At 38.3% G+C, this 18,877-nt stretch overlaps 1 pseudogene; it reads right to left on the bottom strand.

Annotated features, from left to right (window-relative positions):
- Positions 1-1,834: 1,834 nt before the first annotated feature.
- On the bottom strand, positions 1,835-18,531 carry LOC113859858 (annotated as a pseudogene).
- Between the last annotated feature and the right edge of the window lie 346 nt (positions 18,532-18,877).

The following is an 18,877-nucleotide window of genomic DNA, read 5'->3' as shown; positions in this document are numbered from 1 at the left end:
GAACAGATAATTTGATAAAATATATTGTGCTTGATTTATTTTACGATGCCGGAAGCATTTTTTTCACTCCATGTCGTTTCAAATAAGTAAATTGGATACTACTACGAATTTGAGTGCATAACAACATCTGTAGTTCTGTGCTACAAATTGTCGAGAGCATTGTCTCTGTGCTTGTTCAGTCGTGAAAATGAAATATCCAGAGACAACTTTGGCATGGTGCAACCTTTTGTTAAAGATAAGATCAAAATGATTGTAATCAGTTGGAATTAGAATACGTACTCTTAACAGCACGATACCAGCTCATTGCGCGTACTACTACTACTCGAGATTGAGCCAAGTGTGAGGGTATATCTTGAACGAAACCCCGGGAAACCTCCTTTTTTGCTTTTTGTATATTTGATATCGTTCCTCCAAGGTCACCTGTGTAGCGTTTCATATACGTATTACACCAGTGCGGAATATAATATAAAAGTATAATATTGGACTTGGGAGTCAGAAAGTACTATTTTGATTTTACTAAATAGGGTGTAGTTAAGGACTTGAGACAAGGCTAGGTTGTGTTGTTGTAGGGTGCAGTTAAGGAGAGAACTTATCGACCAAAATAAAGCAGAGAAAACTAGATTCGTTTCATTGTGTCTTGTTTCGTTTTGTACTCGCAGAATGCTTGCTATCTTGGCATCGTTTAGTGTCCTTGAGACGTGGAAATTCTGCTACAAGTAGCGTCTTCGTTAAATAGAGTCAAAATAACTCTCTTTTGCGATAGTTTATGCATGTTTCAATCATCTTGCCTCATGGAATCTTAAGTTGAATAGAAGCTATTACAAATAGCCTCCTGTTAGAGAAATAGAAAATAGAGGGGGTTGACTAACCTTAAGTTATTATGCTTGGTAGATGGAATCTTGAGTTGAGTCTGGGTTTAAAGATTCCAACATTATTCTAAATATTATGCCTTGAGTTTGACTAACTATGTTCCAAGTTGATTCTAGTTGTATCTTAAAAAAAAATTAGAATTTCAACAATAAGGGTTGATACAGTGATGTAAAGTTTTATTGTGTTTATTTGTGTGAATGATTTATTTACATTGCGTAACTACTAAAAACATCATTGGTTTTTAACATAACTAAATTTTTTGCAACCCTGTGAGTCTCTAATCACTGCCCTATTTGGCTGATTCACAAATCACAACTTTTGCTCTATAATCGAGGACTTAAGCTGCCGGCTAGCTTCTTTATTTTCAATTTCATCAAAATAAAAATAAGTTGTATATTTCGTGGACAACCTTAAAATATTTATACTCCAATCGCCTCACTTGCCATTATACAAATCCAATTTTCATGAACTCGAACCCACCACCAACCGCTAGCATTCATGGATAGTTCAGCGGTAATCACATGTTAATTAGTAAAATCTGTTAAATAAAAATAATAACTTCATGTCATAATTATAATTTTTTCCTTAAATATATTTTTGTGAATTTTCAGTTTTAGTTTCTCTAAACTTTTTTTGTCTTATATTTTTGTAATTTTTTGGTTTTGGTCCTTGACCAGCATGGATAATTGACAGGTAATCACATGTTAATTTATTGTAAAGCCGTATCAGTAAGAAAAATTAAAACAAAAAATTCATAAAAATATAAAGATCAAATACATATTAATGCATTTACGTATTTTATTGTTTTTAAATTAAATACGTGAAAATTATAATTAAAATATATGACTTATTAATATTTTTAAAATTGTAGTGAGACACGCGACTTGCATTTTATAAGTTATACACTTATTTTATAAATATTAAAAATTTTAAGCTACTTTGGTAATTTCAAAAATAGATTACACTAATCCCGGAAAAAGGCCATAGCTGCATTTGCTCTTTTAGTTATTATTTCCATATTCCTACGTAGACTTTCTTTCACTAATTTTTTCATCGTTCTCTTCCCTTCTTCTTTTGCAACTCTTTGATTTAGAAGTGATTCCTTTGCAGTTCTAGAACTTTGTGGGCCTGAATGCGGCCCCACCTTTATTTGCCTTTCATCCTTAAACCATTGCAATCATTTGAGTGCTCTCTTCTGAGCTAAAGGACTCCCTAGTAGAGCCACTTCAAGAATTACAGGGTGTTTACGGTGAAAAATGACAATTGTAAACAAATAATCCAAAGATCAATCTGGGGACTGGATTTAGGTCTTCTTTGGGTTCTTTTAAGTGTGTTGTTAACGTGATGCTCAAATTAACGACGTAAAAGAGTATTAAGCAAGAATAGTGAATAATAAATGAAAATGTAGATGTTCTTTACAGAAAAGCGCTAAATAAGAAATGAATTGCAATAATTGAAACAAGCATCAAGCTGGAATTTAAATGCAGAATCGTAAATGCAAGAATGTAAAGGTACGTGAATGTAAACGTACGACTCCTAGCAATGAACAGCAACGACCGTTATGTCTCCTTATAGCTGGTGTCTGGCACGGTACAGGGTTTCAGCGTCTCAGAGAGTTTAGGGGCGGTGTCCGGGTGCAAAAAGTCGTCCTCTGTGAAATAATGCTTTGTAGTATTTATAGACATGAAGATCACCACCGTTTTCCTCCTTTTGCCGGCACTTCTTAGTAACTGCCTTCAACTGTTGATGCTCACTATCCACGATTGCTTGTGATCGTGCTGTTTGTTGGGGCTGTAACCGCTATCGCCCATGATCTCCTTTGCGTAGTGGTGAATGTTGATAACTACTGATAATCGCTTTTGGATTTTTCAATACTCCTATCTTTCGAGTATTTCTGAGAGAAACCTAGGAAACTCTTTTAATATTATGGCCTTGGAATAGTTTCTTCTTGACTTCTCTTTTCGAGCCATTCTGGAGTTTTGAGAGTCTGTCTTGGTCTTGTGGACTTAGAACATTTTCTTTGCTCATTTCTGTTTTTCGAGCAATTTTGGAGGGACTCTTGAGCTCGACCAGATTTGTGGACTTAGAATATTTTCTGACCACTTCTTGTTTTTCAAGCAATTCTGGGGGAAATATGGAGCTCAGCCAAGTTTGTGGACTTAGAATATTTTCTTACCACTTCCTACTTTTCGAGCAGTTTTGGGTGTCAGGTACTTGGAAACTCATCAAATATTCCTCGAAAAGCCATCAGTTTTTTGTGGACTTAGAATATTTTCCTGTTAGTCCTGTTTTTCGAGCAGTTTTAGGTGTCAGGGACTTGAAAACTCCTCAAAACTACTCGAAAAACCATCAGTTTTGTGGACTTGGAATATTTTCTTGCCAGTTCTATTTTTCGAGTAGTTTTTGGTGTCAGTGACTTAAAAACTCCTCAAAACTTCTCGAAAAAGCCTTTAGTTTTGTGGTCTTAGAATATTTTCTTGTCTTTCAAGCAGTTTAGAGAAAAATCAACAATGTGACAAAAATCTCTTAAAATAGCTCAAAATGTGTTCCTTTTAATTAAAACCAAAGATCTTCCAATATTCTCTTATGTTCAGGTTTATCTTTGGCTCCTTCTTGACCCTCAAAACTTGTTGAAATGTAGTTTCCTTCAAGATGATTTTTAACTTAAAAAATTTTCCTTATCCCAAATAGATGCCCCCCAAAATATTAATATCTCAGGTAGATAAGATTTTAATATTTTTTATTTTAATTGGAAAATTTTCATTTTCTAATTTTCCCGTCATTTCTTATGGCGTCTCTGCCACTTACCTGCTTTATGTCAGGCACGTTGTCCAAAGTCGGCGCCATAAATGCAGGTACTGCCTGACAGTTACCGAAAATGTCCCATTATTGAGACGTGCTCCGTTCTATTGGGGATTCAAGGCCATTTTTGATCGAAAAGACACCCCACTATCTTTTCATCTTCCCACTAAGTGCCAAAATACTCTGGACTTGGGCTCTTGTATGGGCCTTGCACGAGGTTGGGGACCAGTATAAAAAGCGAAGTTACCTTCTCATTTTTTACGCTTTCGTTTTTACTCTCCTACTTAAGAGCTCTGTTTTCTCTCTTCTGCTTCTTTTTGTGTCGAAATTTCTTCTGGTTCGTCCCTATCTTCCCTATTTCTCGTCGAAATGGCCTCCAAGTCTAAGGTTCCCTCTGCCTTCTCCAATGCTGAGCTCGTTCCTTTGGGTCATTCGAGCTACCTTCCTGAGCCACCTCTCGAGGAGGAGAAACTGGCTATTTGGAAATCCCAGGTACTCATTCCCTTTTCATTAGGCTCGAAACCTCATGCATTTTTAGGTCCTTTTGTTCCCCAGTCATCTGTCGAGTCTTCTTTTTCCGCTGATGGAGTCTTGGCATTCTCTTCCAAATATAACTTGGACTCTCTCGAGAATGCCCAAAAAATATTTAGAACTATGCCTCCTGTAACCAAAGACTTATATTTGCCTTGGTTAGATAGAGTTGAGGGTGAAAAACAAGATAGTTGGAGGGCCATAGGAATCTATGATATCATTCAATTGTCTAGGTACAATCTGTCTTACAACTTCCCTATGATCATGAGTTCTCTTTTCTTCTGGGATCGAGCAACTAGCTCTTTCCACGTGCCTTGTGGTATGATTACCCCAACTCTTTTCGATGTGGCTGCCATTCTTGGGCTTAGGCCAACTGGTCCTTCATTTCGACCAGATTCTCACCCCAAAAATCCTGATGTAACCCCCAACTTCCAAAAGCTTTCTTACCAACTCTTCATAACCTTGAATATGAATCGAGATGGTCCCGTTACTGATGAGGAGCATGTTGCTTTTCTGATGTTTTGGCTTTCCGCATATGTTTTTTGCTCGAGATCGCTCCAAGTACCAAAGACACTGCTTACTTTGGCCCAATTACTGCATGAAGAGTCTTCAATATGCCTTGGGAAGCTTATCTTAGGGAATTTGTATGAGAATTTAAATGAGGCCGTAGCTTCATTTAAGTCTAATGACTTTCCTTCAGTCATTAGTGGCCCCTTTTGGCTGCTTCAGCTCTGGCTGAATGCTATTTTTGAAGAAAAATTACAAAGCTCTGAACCACCCAATATTTCTCGAGAGATTGAAGGTTTTCGTCTGACTTTCTTGACTACTAACATAGCCAAAAAATACTATTGTAATGCTTTTCGACAATATTTTAATTTTTTCTTATCTCTTCAATCTTTCACTCCTCAACTTGCTCCTTTTTCTGCTCGAAAGGTAGGGACAGTATGGTTTAAACGTCCTTTTCCTTCGAGAACCCCAAGTGCCCAGTCTGAAGTTTTAATGACATGGAGACAGTTTCTTTCATGTCAACTTCTTTTTTGTAGTTTCACTCATAGGCCCTATCAAGTGGTTGCTTATCAACCAAATCTGGTAGCTCGACAATTTGGGTTGGGCCAGTTAAAACCTTCTTTCATGCTGGAGGGGTCAAATCTCGATATTCTTGAAAACGCTCGAAAGAGTATTGATGATTTGAATGAGGCTATTAGTTTCTTTCGAAAACGTAGGCCAGAAATTTCCCCTTTTGAGTTCGAGCCTATTTTCTACTGTACCAGCACTTTTCAAAGTTGGTGGTCTACTTATTATCATCACCCTGAGATATCTATCGAAGCGTGCAACCAGAAGATGACTTCTGCTTTTTCTCTATTTCAGAGTGGGGATCCAAAGGCCAAGACAAGAGGTACGCATATTCGAGAAATCCAATCTTTTGAACGATTTTTTAAAGTACTTTACTTACCACAAAGAATATCCCAAACTATTTTTGAAGCTACTCTTTCCTTGAGAGAAAAAACAAAAGAAAGAGTAAATAGGTATAGGGATTTTCATCCTTTTGAGAAGTTTATAGAAGAAATCCTTTTTAAAAAATTTTGATCAACTTTTCCACCTTTGCCAAACTGTAACTTTGCTCTGGCTTTACCCATAATTTCACCTAAATGGGTCGATCTACCTTCGACTCTTTTGAACGAATTATCCCCTCCTCGAAGTAGAATAACAGCTTCGAGATTTTCTTTTAAAACTTATCTTTACCCTCTTCACCTTGATATTCAAGATGTGAGAATCCTTAAAAAGTTTAAAGATGGTAAGATTTGCCCTGCTTTTTTCTCGAAATCCTTTTTTTTTTATTATTATTATTAGATTTTAACATCTCGAGAAATTTTGCAGCTCTTCCAACAGAACCTTTTGTTGGTCGATATGACCAAGAGGATTAGGAAGAGGATGAGCCTCCTAAGAAAAAACAAAAATCTACTCGAAAAGGTTCTTCTTCGACAACCCTTAAAAAAGGTTCTTCGTCTACATCCCAAGCTGCCTCTGGGGTATCTAAGGTAACTATTTTGACTTGGGTTTAATTAATTCTCGACATGGGTTTAAATTGTAAGCCTGTTTCTTTTCTTTTCCTAGGCTAAGGCCATTCATTCCCAAGACGAAGATTCCTACCAAGCCCCAAATTTCTATCGAGATGACTGCTTCAACTCCTGTGCAGCAGACACCTGATCAACCTTCAGCTCCATCAGTGGAGGTAAATTTTATCTTTTTGAGTATTATTCTGTCTTTTCGAGCAATTTTTAATCCTTTTCTTTGTGGCAGGTTTTGACTGATGACACTCCAAGTGTCAATTCACCCCCTAGGGTCCGAAAATACCCTAAAAAACGTTTGACTCCAATCCCTGAGGAGTCTCAAAAAATCTCGAGAAAAGAACCTACAGCTACTGTCCAACAAGGGAATGAGGCAGCTTCTTCCTCGAGTTCTGGATCTTCGAGCTCTTCTTCGGATACTTCTTCAAGTTCTTCTAGCTCGAGTTTTGAAGATCGAGCTCAAATAGAACCAGCTCCTGAGGTAAGGCATCCTTTTACTCGAAATTTGGTCTTCATACTTTTGAATTTTGTCACTTCTTTTTCTCTAGGTACCCCCTATATCTCGACAAACATCGCCTCTGGGTTCTCCCGAGGTTGATGTTGTTACATATCAATCAGAAGAGGAGGGGCCCTTGCATGAAGTTGAGGAGAATGTAGCTGAAGAGGGAAACCAAATTCCTAAAAATCTCCAAATTTCTGTCGAAGGTCCTCCCAACATTGAAGTTGTGCCACCATCATCATCCATTAACTCAGAAATGAACTTGGATGATTTTAATGCCATGGTGGAGGAAGATCCAGAGGGGGCCATCGACAAAATTTTGGCTGGTACCTTCACATTTTCTTCTTCATCTCATACTCCTTCAGGGTCACACTCATAAGTCTCCAAGCCTGCTGAATCAACTGAAAAAATGCTCGAAGAGCTTAGGTCCTTGGTCTTTGATGCGCCAATGATGAAGAGCCTTCCAACTGACAAGGACTTGGTTGCCAAGATCAAAGGCTTACTTTCTTCGTTGAAGGCTCAGCTCTCGACATTTCCTGAAGGGCTCCAACGTTTTGAGTCTCTTTTCATCGACTCTTTAGCAATTATAGACCAAACTGCTATGGTTGGTTCTAAACAAGATCAAGCTCGAGCTATGCAGGACTCTACTTCTAATAAATTGAAAGAAGCTCGAACTGGGTTGGTCAAGCTAAAGGAATCGGCTACCAATGCCGATATGAAGCAAAAAGAGGTTGATGCTAGAATCGTTGATTTAGAGAAACAACTCGAAAGAGCTCGAAAGGAGTCAGAGATGCTGAAAAAAGATAGTGCGGCTTGTGAGAAGAAAAGAAATTTTTTTATAGAAAATGTGAAGACCTTGACTATCGAAAGAACTCAAGCTATGGAGGATATTTCGAGTCTGGATGCACAATGTACGGCTCTTGAAACCAGATATCAAAATTTGAGAGCCGTTTACACTGAAATGCGCTCGAAGCCTCCTTTTTTATTTTTTCATGTATTTTCCTTTGAATTGTAGTAGTTATTTTAATGTAAATACTCGAATTCTGCTTTAAATGATATTTATTCATTTGGCCTTTTTATTACTCGAATTATTTGCCTTGACTTATTTTTACTTCATGTATTTCTGGTTTGTATGGTTTTAAGTACTTACCGTTAATCGACATGATTCGACTATTAGTTCTAAGTTCTCGAATTGAATACGCGTTATTTAAAAACACATTTTCAATCTCGAAGGGGCCTTCCCAATTGGGTGACCATTTTCCAAGTTTCCTTGATTTTTTGTCGAACGGTAAAATTACTTTCCATACTAATTCACCAGCATTAAAAAACTTGCCTTGTACTTTTCTGTTGTATGACCTCGTAATTCTTTCTTTTTGCCGAATCATTTTCTCTAAGGCACTTAAGCGAATTTCATCCAGAACATTCAATTCATCAAATATTAAGGCCCAATAATCTTCACTTGGTAACTCGAATTGCCGCTGTAATCTAACTGATTGTAGATTTACTTCAACAGGTAAAACGGCTTTATGGCCATAAACAAGTCGAAATGGGGTTGTCCCCGTGGCCTCATTTGGAGAATTCCTATATGCCCATAATACTTGGCTTAAAGTGTCATGCCAATTTCTTGGTTTTGATCCAATGTGTTTTTTAATTAACTTGATCAAAATTTTATTTACTGCCTCCACTTGTCCGTTGGCCTGGGCATAATATGGGGTCGAAGTTATTATTTTTACATTCAAGGACTCAGCATATTGAGTTACTTTTCGACCTACAAAAACAGTTCCTTGGTCCGTTGTCAAAGTTTCTGGTATACCAAATCGATGAATTATATATTCGTCGATAAAATTAACAACATCACTCTGAGTAACTTCTTTCAATGGAACTGCCTCAGCCCACTTCGTAAAATAGTCGACAGCTACAATGATATATTTATGGCCTTTTGTCGAAGAAGAATGAATTTGGCCAATTAAATCCAGAGCCCAGCCTCGAAAAGGCCATGGCTTAATTATTGAATGTAATTCTGAAGCTGGAACGTGTTGAATATTACCATGCTTTTGACATTCTTCACAAGATTTTGCGTAGTCAAAGCAATCTTTAATCATCGAGGGCCAGTACAATCCTTCTCGAAGTAACATCCATTTCATTCTTTCTCCAGCTTGATGAGCTCCGCAGATCCCTTCATGGATTTCTGCCAGGGCAATATAAGCCTCATGTTCGCTAAGACATCGAAGTAAAGTGCCATCAACACCCCTTTTATACAATTCGTCAACCACAATTGTATAGTTAACTGCTCGAAATTTTGTTTTTCGATCAGTTGGAATATTGGGGTCCTTGAGATAATTGACTAAAGGTTTTCTCCAATCTTGGTCAGTTAAGTCATTTATGTTTAAGATCTCAAGGTTTGTTGACCCTAACTTCTCCCTTATCTCTGTTAATTTTGCCAGGTTTTCACTCGAAATTCTATATTTTGAGGCAATTTGGGCTAATTCATTGGCCTCTTGATTTTTGTTTCGAGGAATATGTTCTAGAATGACTTCGTCAAATTTTTGTAATAACTTATTCACTTTTACCCAATATTCGATGAGGTTTCTACTTAAACATTTATATTCTTTGGTTAGCTGCTTTATTACTAACTCAGAGTCTCCTCGAATTATTACATTTCTTGCCCCAAAATTTAACAGTATTTCAAGTCCAGCTAATAATGCTTCGTACTCAGCTTCATTGTTTGAACAAGCTGATTTTATCTCGAAGAGTAATTTCGTTGGGATTTCGTCTGGTGAAATTATCAGTATTCCGATTCCAATTCCATTTCTATGACTAGATCCATCGAAGTACAATTTTCATGATTTTAGACTTATAAAATCTACTTCTTTGATTGGAATCGAATGATCAACAACGAAATCAGCAACAACTTGCCCTTTTACAGATTTTAGTGGTTTATAAATTAGAGAATACTCTGTTAAAGCCAACGCCCATTTTCCAACTCTACCATGAAGGATAGGTTTCGATAAGAAATATTTTATTATATCGTGATGTGAATAATCATGTACATCAAAAGGCCTAATATAATATTTCAATTTCTCACAAGAAAAATATAGACACAAACATAATTTCTCGATTGGACTATATCGAGAATCTGCACCTATCAACATTCGACTAAGATAATAAACAGCTCTTTCGACACCATTTTTGTCTTCTTGAGCTAGCATGCTCCCAATAGTTTCTTCTGATGTCGAGATATATAACTTCAAGGGAAAACCTTTTCTTTGGCGGAACCATTACTTATGGTTTTGTCAGATATTGCTTTATCTCCTCGAAAACAGCTTGATGCTCTACCTCCCATCGAAACTCTTCTTCTTTCTTTAACTTCAATAGTGGTGAGAAGATTTTAACCTTGCCATAAAGGTTGGAAATGAATCGTCGTAGAAAATTTATTTTCCCTAGCAACGATTGTAGTTGTTTTTTAGTCGAAGGGGCTTGTGTCTCAGATATTGCTTTGGCCTTATTCTTGTCGATTTCAATTCCCTTTTGGTGAACAATAAATCCAAGGAACTGTCCTGCAATAACACCAAAAGCACACTTTAGAGGATTCATCTTCAAGCCATATTTTCGCATTCTTTCAAATGCTTGTCGAAGATGACCAACATGGTCACTTTTATACTTAGATTTCACGACAATATCATCAATATAAACTTGCAAAAATTTGCCTATTATGTCATGAAAAATAGTGTTCATTGCCCTCTGGTATGTAGCTCCAGCATTTTTTAATCCGAATGGCATTACTACCCATTCATAAGTTCCTAAAGCCCCAGGGCATCGAAAAGCTATTTTCGATATATCCTCTTCAGCGATAAAAATTTGGTTGTACCCTGAATATCCATCTAACAAACTTAAAATTTCATTACCTGCTGCCGAATCTACTAACATATCGGCTATTAGCATAGGGTATTCATCTTTTGGTGTAGCAGTATTTAGATTTTGAAAATCAATGCAAACTCTAAGAGATCCATTTTTCTTAATCACAGGTACTATGTTCGAGATCCAGTCAACATACCTGGCTGTATGAATAAACTTTGCTCTAAGGAGCCTTTCGATCTCTCCCTTGATTTATGGCAAAATCTCTGGCGCAAATCTCCTAGGTGGTTGCTTTATTGGCCTCTTTTTAGGTCGAATTGGGAGTCGATGTTTGACTAATTCCCTCAAAAGGCCTGGCATCTGGTCATAATCCCAGGCGAAGCAATCCTTAAATTCCCTTAGTAGTTTGATTAATTGGTCTTTCACTTCTTCGTCGACCAATTTACTGATGAAAGTTAACCTCGGCTCCTTCTCATCTCCAAGGTTTACTTCTTCTAAGGGATCTTGTGCCTCCATTTTTGGCCCTTTTCGAGCTGAATCTTTCTCGAAGCTAATCGATGCATCATCGTAGATGCAATCAAGCCGGACATCGTTGCCTTCGGTCTCTAGAACCGATTCTTCTTGAATCACACATGTTTCGAGTTCTGTGTGCCTTTGTTCGGCTAGATAAGCCGAATTTGTCGTAATGGCCAAATATGGTGAATCAGCCTCCAATCCTTCAGCCACTTTTAGTGCCGCTTCTCTTCTTTCTACTAGATGAACCGAACTTTCGACCATGTTGATATCTGCATGGCCTTGGATTGGGTCTACGGCATTATGGGCCGAGATTTCTTCTATTTTTTGTGATTTTATGGCCGAACTAAATTTATCGGCCTCCGAAGTATCCCCGACTTCGAGAGCCGCTTTTATTTTATTTTCGGCTACGTAAGCCGAAATTCAAGCCAAAAGGCTCTTCATTTCCATTCTTTTCGGCCTCCACTATTTCTTGGAAGCCGTAAAAACCCACCGAAGGGTCTAGGCGAATCTGGTGTCGAATTTCGCGAGCATTTGGCAGGAGAGGATTTTGGCCAAAATGAGGGCCGCCTATATCTTCTATACGGAGTGGCGCAATGTTGGCAAAAGACTTGTCGAATGTTTTGCTATCGAGACTGCTTACATGAACTTCAGCCTTAAAATAGCTCTGATCTCCATCGACGTATTCCAACACTCCGTTGTTATTCCAAAGACATAGTTTCTGATGCAGTGACGAAGGTACTGCCCCAACCCCATGAATCCATTCTCTCCTGAGCAATAGATTATAACTTGCCTTAGAAGCTACCACTACGAAGATGGTTGCTCAAGAAACAGATCCAACCCTCAAGTTGACGATTAGGGCCCCTTTGGAACTTGAAGATTTCCCTTCATAGTCCGTTAGTACCAAGTTGTGTGGGAGCAAATCCTCTTCAGATTTCCTAATTTTTTTCAGTAAAAAACTGGGCATAATATTGATAGCTGCCCCAGAATCCACGAGGACTTTGTTCACTCAAAATTTTTCGTCAATTCGAGCCGCAGTGTATAGCGGCTTCATATGACTCTTCATTTCACGTGTCAGCTTCTCGAAAACAGCCGACGATTTAGCAAGTGAACCGTCCTCTGCCAAATAACAATAACCCCATGAGTTATTATCGGGTTCGTCATCGGCATAGAAGTCTTCTTCATCTCCTTCGCCGATTCCTTCTGCATATTCAGCAGGCAGCATGGATACAACCCCAAGTATGTCCTCAAGATCATCTTCAAAGCCTGATTCGAATACATCGGTGATCAATTCATCATCCGCATCGTACTCGATTTCTGGACTCTTCATCTTCAAGTCTTTTTTCATTGCTGGTGCCCTCTCTTTAGTCGTTTTGACTTTGACACTAACCGGGGTACACCGCATATTTCTGGCGGCATTTCCCTGGGCTTGTTGGACTTGATTTTGAGCTCGAATTTGGGCTTGGATTCGAGCTTGAGCTTGTGCCTGGACTTGAGCTTGAGCTTGGGCCAAGGCTTGTGCTTCATGCTCAGCCTTCCTGATTCTTTGAGCCCTTCGCCACTGAGTTTTAGTCATAGGAGCCTTTAAATAGGGCTTTTTCGACTGAAAATGGCTCCCGGATGGATTCTGGAACCCAGTTTGAGTGAAAAACTTGGGTTGTGAGAAAACTTGTTGTGGCATGACCATCGAATGTGACGGTCCGCCCTTTTCGACCATCTGTAATTTTGGTCGAGTTAATGATGGGTGTAGCACGTTTCGAACCCATGTGTTGCTCGGAACGTTTTGAGCAGGTACAAAGGTCCTGCTTTGAACAGTCTGGGGATCCCGTATGGTGATAGAGGCATTCTGGGTCTGGATCCCTTTGTTCTTGGTGATCACCTGGTTGGTGGTTACCTGATAGTGTTTCTTCATCTCTGATTGCTCGAAGGCTTTAGCCGCCACTTTATCGAAAACGGCGCTGCACCTCGGGCACAACATGACCTCACTGTCTGCTTCCTTCTTTCGAGTTAGAAAGTCCAGCAGCGAGTCACCAGCCTTTGGGAAGATTTCAGCTTCTTCCTTCTCAAAGGCTTCGAGGGTGTCATTCAAAGAGCCTTTTCCTTCTAACTCTTCTACAGCTCGATCGAATGACCCCTGTTGTTCAGTAACATCGACCATCAGTATGTCGATAGGTTCCACGAAGTTAGCTTCTATTTGCATGGGATCAAAATCAATTTTCATCGGCATTTTGGTTTTTTGCTCAAATTTTAATTGTCCTTGCTTAATGGAGTCCTGAATAAGATCCCTGAAACGAACACAGTTATTAGTCCAATGACCATAAACATGATGAAACTTACAATATTTTCGACCCTTTCTTTGTTCTACAGTAGGGATTTTATGATCATCAGATAATATAATTTGCCCATCCTTCAATAAAATGTCGAAAATATGATCAGCTTTAGATACATCAAAGGCATAACTCTTATTAGGTCGAGTTTTGTCCTTAATTTCGAGTGGTTTTAAAGACTGGAAAACATAAGGGGGTCCTGGTTTTAATTCAGCTACATTTACCTCATTTACCCCTAAATCGACATCTTCTTCGTCGAGATCATTCTCGCTTCCTATTTCTCCTTCAGCGAGACCTATGTAAGCCACTTTGTCTTTTCGAGGAAATTTCTCTATTTTCTTAGGGACAAATTTTTCAGCCTTAAGTTGCTCGATTTGCCTCACTCTCGTCGCTAACTGCGACATGTCTCTTAACTGCTGATTAATCAATTTCTTTCTAATCGAGTACTCTAATCCGCCTATAGCCATTTGGACTAGTTCATATTCTGAAATTTGAGTAAAACATCTCGACCTCATTTGTCGAAATCTACTTAGATAATCATCAATGGATTCATGATGTATTCTTTTTATATTAACCAAATCCATTAAGCTAACTTTCGCTTCACCACGAAAGAATTGTTCATGAAACCTTCTTTCTAATTGATTCCAATTATGAATTGAATTCGGGGGTAAGGTTGTGAACCAGGTAAAGGCCCCCTTAGTCAAAGAACTAGGAAAGTACTTTAACTTTAAATCTTCATTTCGAGCTAAATCTCCACATTCTATGGCGTATCTAGCTATATGTTCTACTGTAGATTCACCAGAATCTCCGACAAATTTAGTGAATTTTGGGACTTTCCAGCCCCGAGGCAGTTCAGCCTGCAAAATTGCCTCAGAGAATGTTGAGACAAAGTAGGGTCTATTAGCATACCCTACGTCGAACTCATGTTGATTCAGGACTTGTTCGACTACATTGGCAATATTTTGAGGATTCGGGTTGTTTTGATATTGAATTTGATGCCCCCCTACATTATTTTGCCTAACTTGCTCAAGTATTTCATCAGCATTCTGATTTCGAGCAATAATAAAGGGTTGATTTCCCTGGAAATCACCCTCATTTTGTCTCAAAATATTTTGGTCAAAATTTCGACCAATTTGCTCAAATGGAGCATTTGGATTTCGAGCAAAAACTAGGGGTTGGTCTACCTGAAAATTTTCCTCATTTTGTCTTGAAAATTTGACCATTTCGACCAAGATTTGTAGCATCTTGATTAGATGTTTGGGCAACATTTTGCCCTTGCCTTATAGGGACTCGAGGTGCCCCAAAAATGTCAGCAATTCGACGCATTTGTTCAGCCAAAATTTGTTAGCTGGTATTAGTCGTTTCCACTATGGGATTCAACACAGTGGTCATTTGATGAGTCAGCATATTGACCATCTCGTGATTGCTTTCATCCATTTGTTGCCTCATGGAATGTAAGGCAACATTCGAAAACGAGCTAGTAAGAAGTGAATCCCCACTCGAAGCTCCAAACGTAAATTGCGTTTCAGGTACTCCACCAATCGTACCCATTCCCGGTGGAATAGTATGGAGTACACCCATTCCCGGTGGAATGGTGTGACTCTGGGGTGACACGGTTGTCACCACAGGGTTGGAGTAGGTTGATACTCCAAAGATAGGAGGCATACACACGGGAGGTAAGCCAAATGGGTGATCACCCAACCTTGGCCTTGGGCCAGGGTTTATGCTGGGATTAGTTGGCGGCATAGTAGCCATAAATTGGCTAACTACGGGAGATGACGGCGTAGGTAACGCCGTCGTTGGTGTGGGTTGTGCGGCAGTAGTATTATTGCCGCTTACATTCTCTGAGTTGGTATCACTACCATCACTTCTAGAATTGTCATTCCCAGAACTCGAATCACTATTTTTTCCTCTATTAGCTATAATACAACGTCCGTTACGTAATATCATGCAACAAAGCAATCAATCATTCAAAACACACAATATTGTCCCACCGGGCATGCCAATTTGTTTACGGTGAAAAATGACAATTGTAAACAAATAATCCAAAGATCAATCTGGGGACTGGATTTATGTTCTCTTTGGGTTCTTTTAAGTGTGTTGTTAACGTGATGCTCAAATTAACGACGTAAAAGAGTATTAAGCAAGAATAGTGAATAATAAATGAAAATGTAAATGTTCTTTACAGAAAAGCGCTAAATAGGAAATGAATTGCAATAATTGAAACAAGCATCAAGCTGGAATTTAAATGCAGAATCGTAAATGCAAGAATGTAAAGGTACGTGAATGTAAACGTACGACTCCTAGCAATGAACAGCAACGACCGTTATGTCTCCTTGTAGCTGGTGTCTGGCACGGTGCAGGGTTTCAGCGTCTCAGAGAGTTTAGGTGCGGTGTCTGGGTGCAAAAAGTCGTCCTCTGTGAAATAATGCTTTGTAGTATTTATAGACATGAAGATCACCACCGTTTTCCTCCTTTTACGGGCACTTCTTAGTAACTGCCTTCAACTGTTGATGCTCACTATCCACGATTGCTTGTGATCGTGCTGTTTGTTGGGGCTGTAACCGCTATCGCCCATGATCTCCTTTGCGTAGTGGTGAATGTTGATAATTACTGGTAACCGCTTTTGGATTTTTCAATACTCCTATCTTTCGAGTATTTCTGAGAGAAACCTAGGAAACTCTTTTAATGTTATGGCCTTGGAATAGTTTCTTCTTGACTTCTCTTTTCGAGCCATTCTGGAGTTTTGAGAGTCTGTCTTGGTCTTGTGGACTTAGAACATTTTCTTTGCTCATTTCTGTTTTTCGAGCAATTTTGGAGGGACTCTTGAGCTCGACCAGATTTGTGGACTTAGAATATTTTCTGACCACTTCTTGTTTTTCGAGCAATTCTGGAGGAAATCTGGAGCTCAGCCAAGTTTGTGGACTTAGAATATTTTCTTACCACTTCCTGCTTTTCTAGCAGTTTTGGGTGTCAGGTACTTGGAAACTCATCAAATATTCCTCGAAAAGCCATCAGTTTTTTGTGGACTTAGAATATTTTCCTGTTAGTCCTGTTTTTCGAGCAGATTTGGGTGTCAGGGACTTGAAAACTCCTCAAAACTACTCGAAAAACCATCAGTTTTGTGGACTTGGAATATTTTCTTGCCAGTTCTATTTTTCGAGTAGTTTTTGATGTCAGTGACTTAAAAACTCTTCAAAACTTCTCGAAAAAGCCTTTAGTTTTGTGGTCTTAGAATATTTTCTTGTCTTTCAAGCAGTTTAGAGAAAAATCAACAATGTGACAAAAATCTCTTAAAATAGCTCAAAATGTGTTCCTTTTAATTAAAACCAAAGATCTTCCAATATTCTCTTATGTTCAGGTTTATCTTTGACTCCTTCTTGACCCTCAAAACTTGTTGAAATGTAGTTTCCTTCAAGATGATTTTTAACTTAAAAAATTTTCCTTATCCCAAACACAGGGACAATCCCTGACCCTGCCATTTTATCTCTTTATGATGAGCTTCTATGAGCTAGAATAATCAAAATATAAGCTGACAATTCTTGACATTTGGGTTTATCTTCCCAAGATAAGATCTCAATAAGCATTCTAGCACCCTTGAGGTATTCTCTATTGCTTTCTTTCCCACTAAAGTCACCACCAAGTTCCCAAGGATGGCAAGTGATTTCTCTGATGTTTCTTTGATAGAAGATAGTTCCAAGAGGGTAAATACAATCCCATTAGAAACCAAAGGCCTTCCATTCTCTAACACAGTTGAGACATTGTACAAGGCCTGCAGACATGATTGTTTGGTATCACATTGTGAGCAAGACTTTAGTATGTCTTTAAGAAATGGGAGAAGGTGTATTGAAGCATGAGGGAATTGAGTGTTTGCTGGAGATGACAATGAAGACAGCAAGTCTGCAAATTCACTTATTACTGATTCATCTTCACGGTCAATTCTCTTAGGAAGCTTGGATAATATCCCTGCCTCAACTATCAAAGCCTTGTTCCTGAAAAAAGAACAAGTGTGTCACTTCCTATTTCATATTAGCAAAAGTGGTTTATCTATTGTGACTTCTATTTAAGTGATTTATTTAAAACACTTTTTTTCTCTCTCTTATGTTAAAAGTAGTAGATATATTTTAGACAAAAATTACTTGAATAAGAATGACAATAGATACATAGGAGTGACAATATATTTCCCAGCAAAAGGGGTAAATTCTGTTTCATCTGAGTGAAAGTTGGGTTAAAAGTTAAAACAAATGCTTGATGTATTAATGTTAGCATGAGCTAGTCAATAACTCAACTCTTTACAAGTATAATATCGCATTCTTCAATCCTTTTATTTTTGTCTATTCTTTCTAATTTTCATTTCGATAGGAATGATGAAATCTGAATATAAATATTTATTACCTATAAATTAATACAATAACATATCATCTACAAAGAAATGAAGTCAACGGGAATCTGAATTAAAGATGTGTTGGGAGATGAATGTCAATCAAAGACTTCAAAAACTGTCCTAAAATGGTAAAGGAATCTGACCAACAACCTTACATTTTCACAATCTTCAGTTTATTCTTTTTTAAATACGAAAATGTTGGCACCCCAAATTTTTTTCTTAAGAAAAGGAAGACAAATGTGGATTCAATAAGAACTGTGTCTCCTTGTAGCTCACTAACCCAAAAAAATATTTGACACAAAGCTAACATTTTGTTTATTTAAATATAATTAGGTTTCTTTTAACTAATGTTAGCATTGCATCTATGAGAAGAAGCAAAGAACATAAGAATTCTGAAACATACTTGTAAGTTCCACTTCCATTAGCTAGCTGGATCAACGCCTTAAATCCAACTCGCCGGCGGCTAGCCACGTCGGAAACTGCCATAGATACCAACACTGGCACCACCCCAAGTTCAGTTGTTAACTCTCTTACCTTCATATCTTCTTTAACCAAGGTTTCAACCACCTTTGCTGCCACTTCTTTATCTTCCCAACTTCCACAGTGAAGCTTCTTCACACAGCTTTGCAACAGCATCACACACTCCTCCTTGTCATTGCTATGCTTCTCCATCCCCTTCATTGCACTCTTTCAAGATACTCTAACTTGTAGTTGTTGCTGTTTTTGTTGCATTCTGCTTAGCTTTTTTATGAGTCAAATTGATGGGAGGGTGGAAACGTGATGAAGAAGAACACATGTTGTTGGGTTTTGAGGGGGGACACACAAGAGAGGTATTGTTCCTTCTTTTGGTATTTTGTTTGTGTTTGTGACACACACACAGACAACAGAGGATTACAAAGTTATGCAATGAGACAATGAAATGAGGATACCTGACAAAACAGGGGAAGCCCATAGTACATGCAAACCAACCTTGCTGTTGAATTTTAATCTAATAAAAATACAACTATATTGATAACATTAAATATTA

The sequence above is a fragment of the Abrus precatorius genome, unplaced genomic scaffold (genome assembly GCF_003935025.1).
Source record: "Abrus precatorius isolate BTA unplaced genomic scaffold, Abrus_2018 Scaffold2, whole genome shotgun sequence".
In the NCBI taxonomy this organism is placed as follows: Eukaryota; Viridiplantae; Streptophyta; class Magnoliopsida; order Fabales; family Fabaceae; genus Abrus; species Abrus precatorius.
Note: the sequence above shows the minus strand (reverse complement) of the source record. Positions and strands in the feature narration are given on the sequence as shown.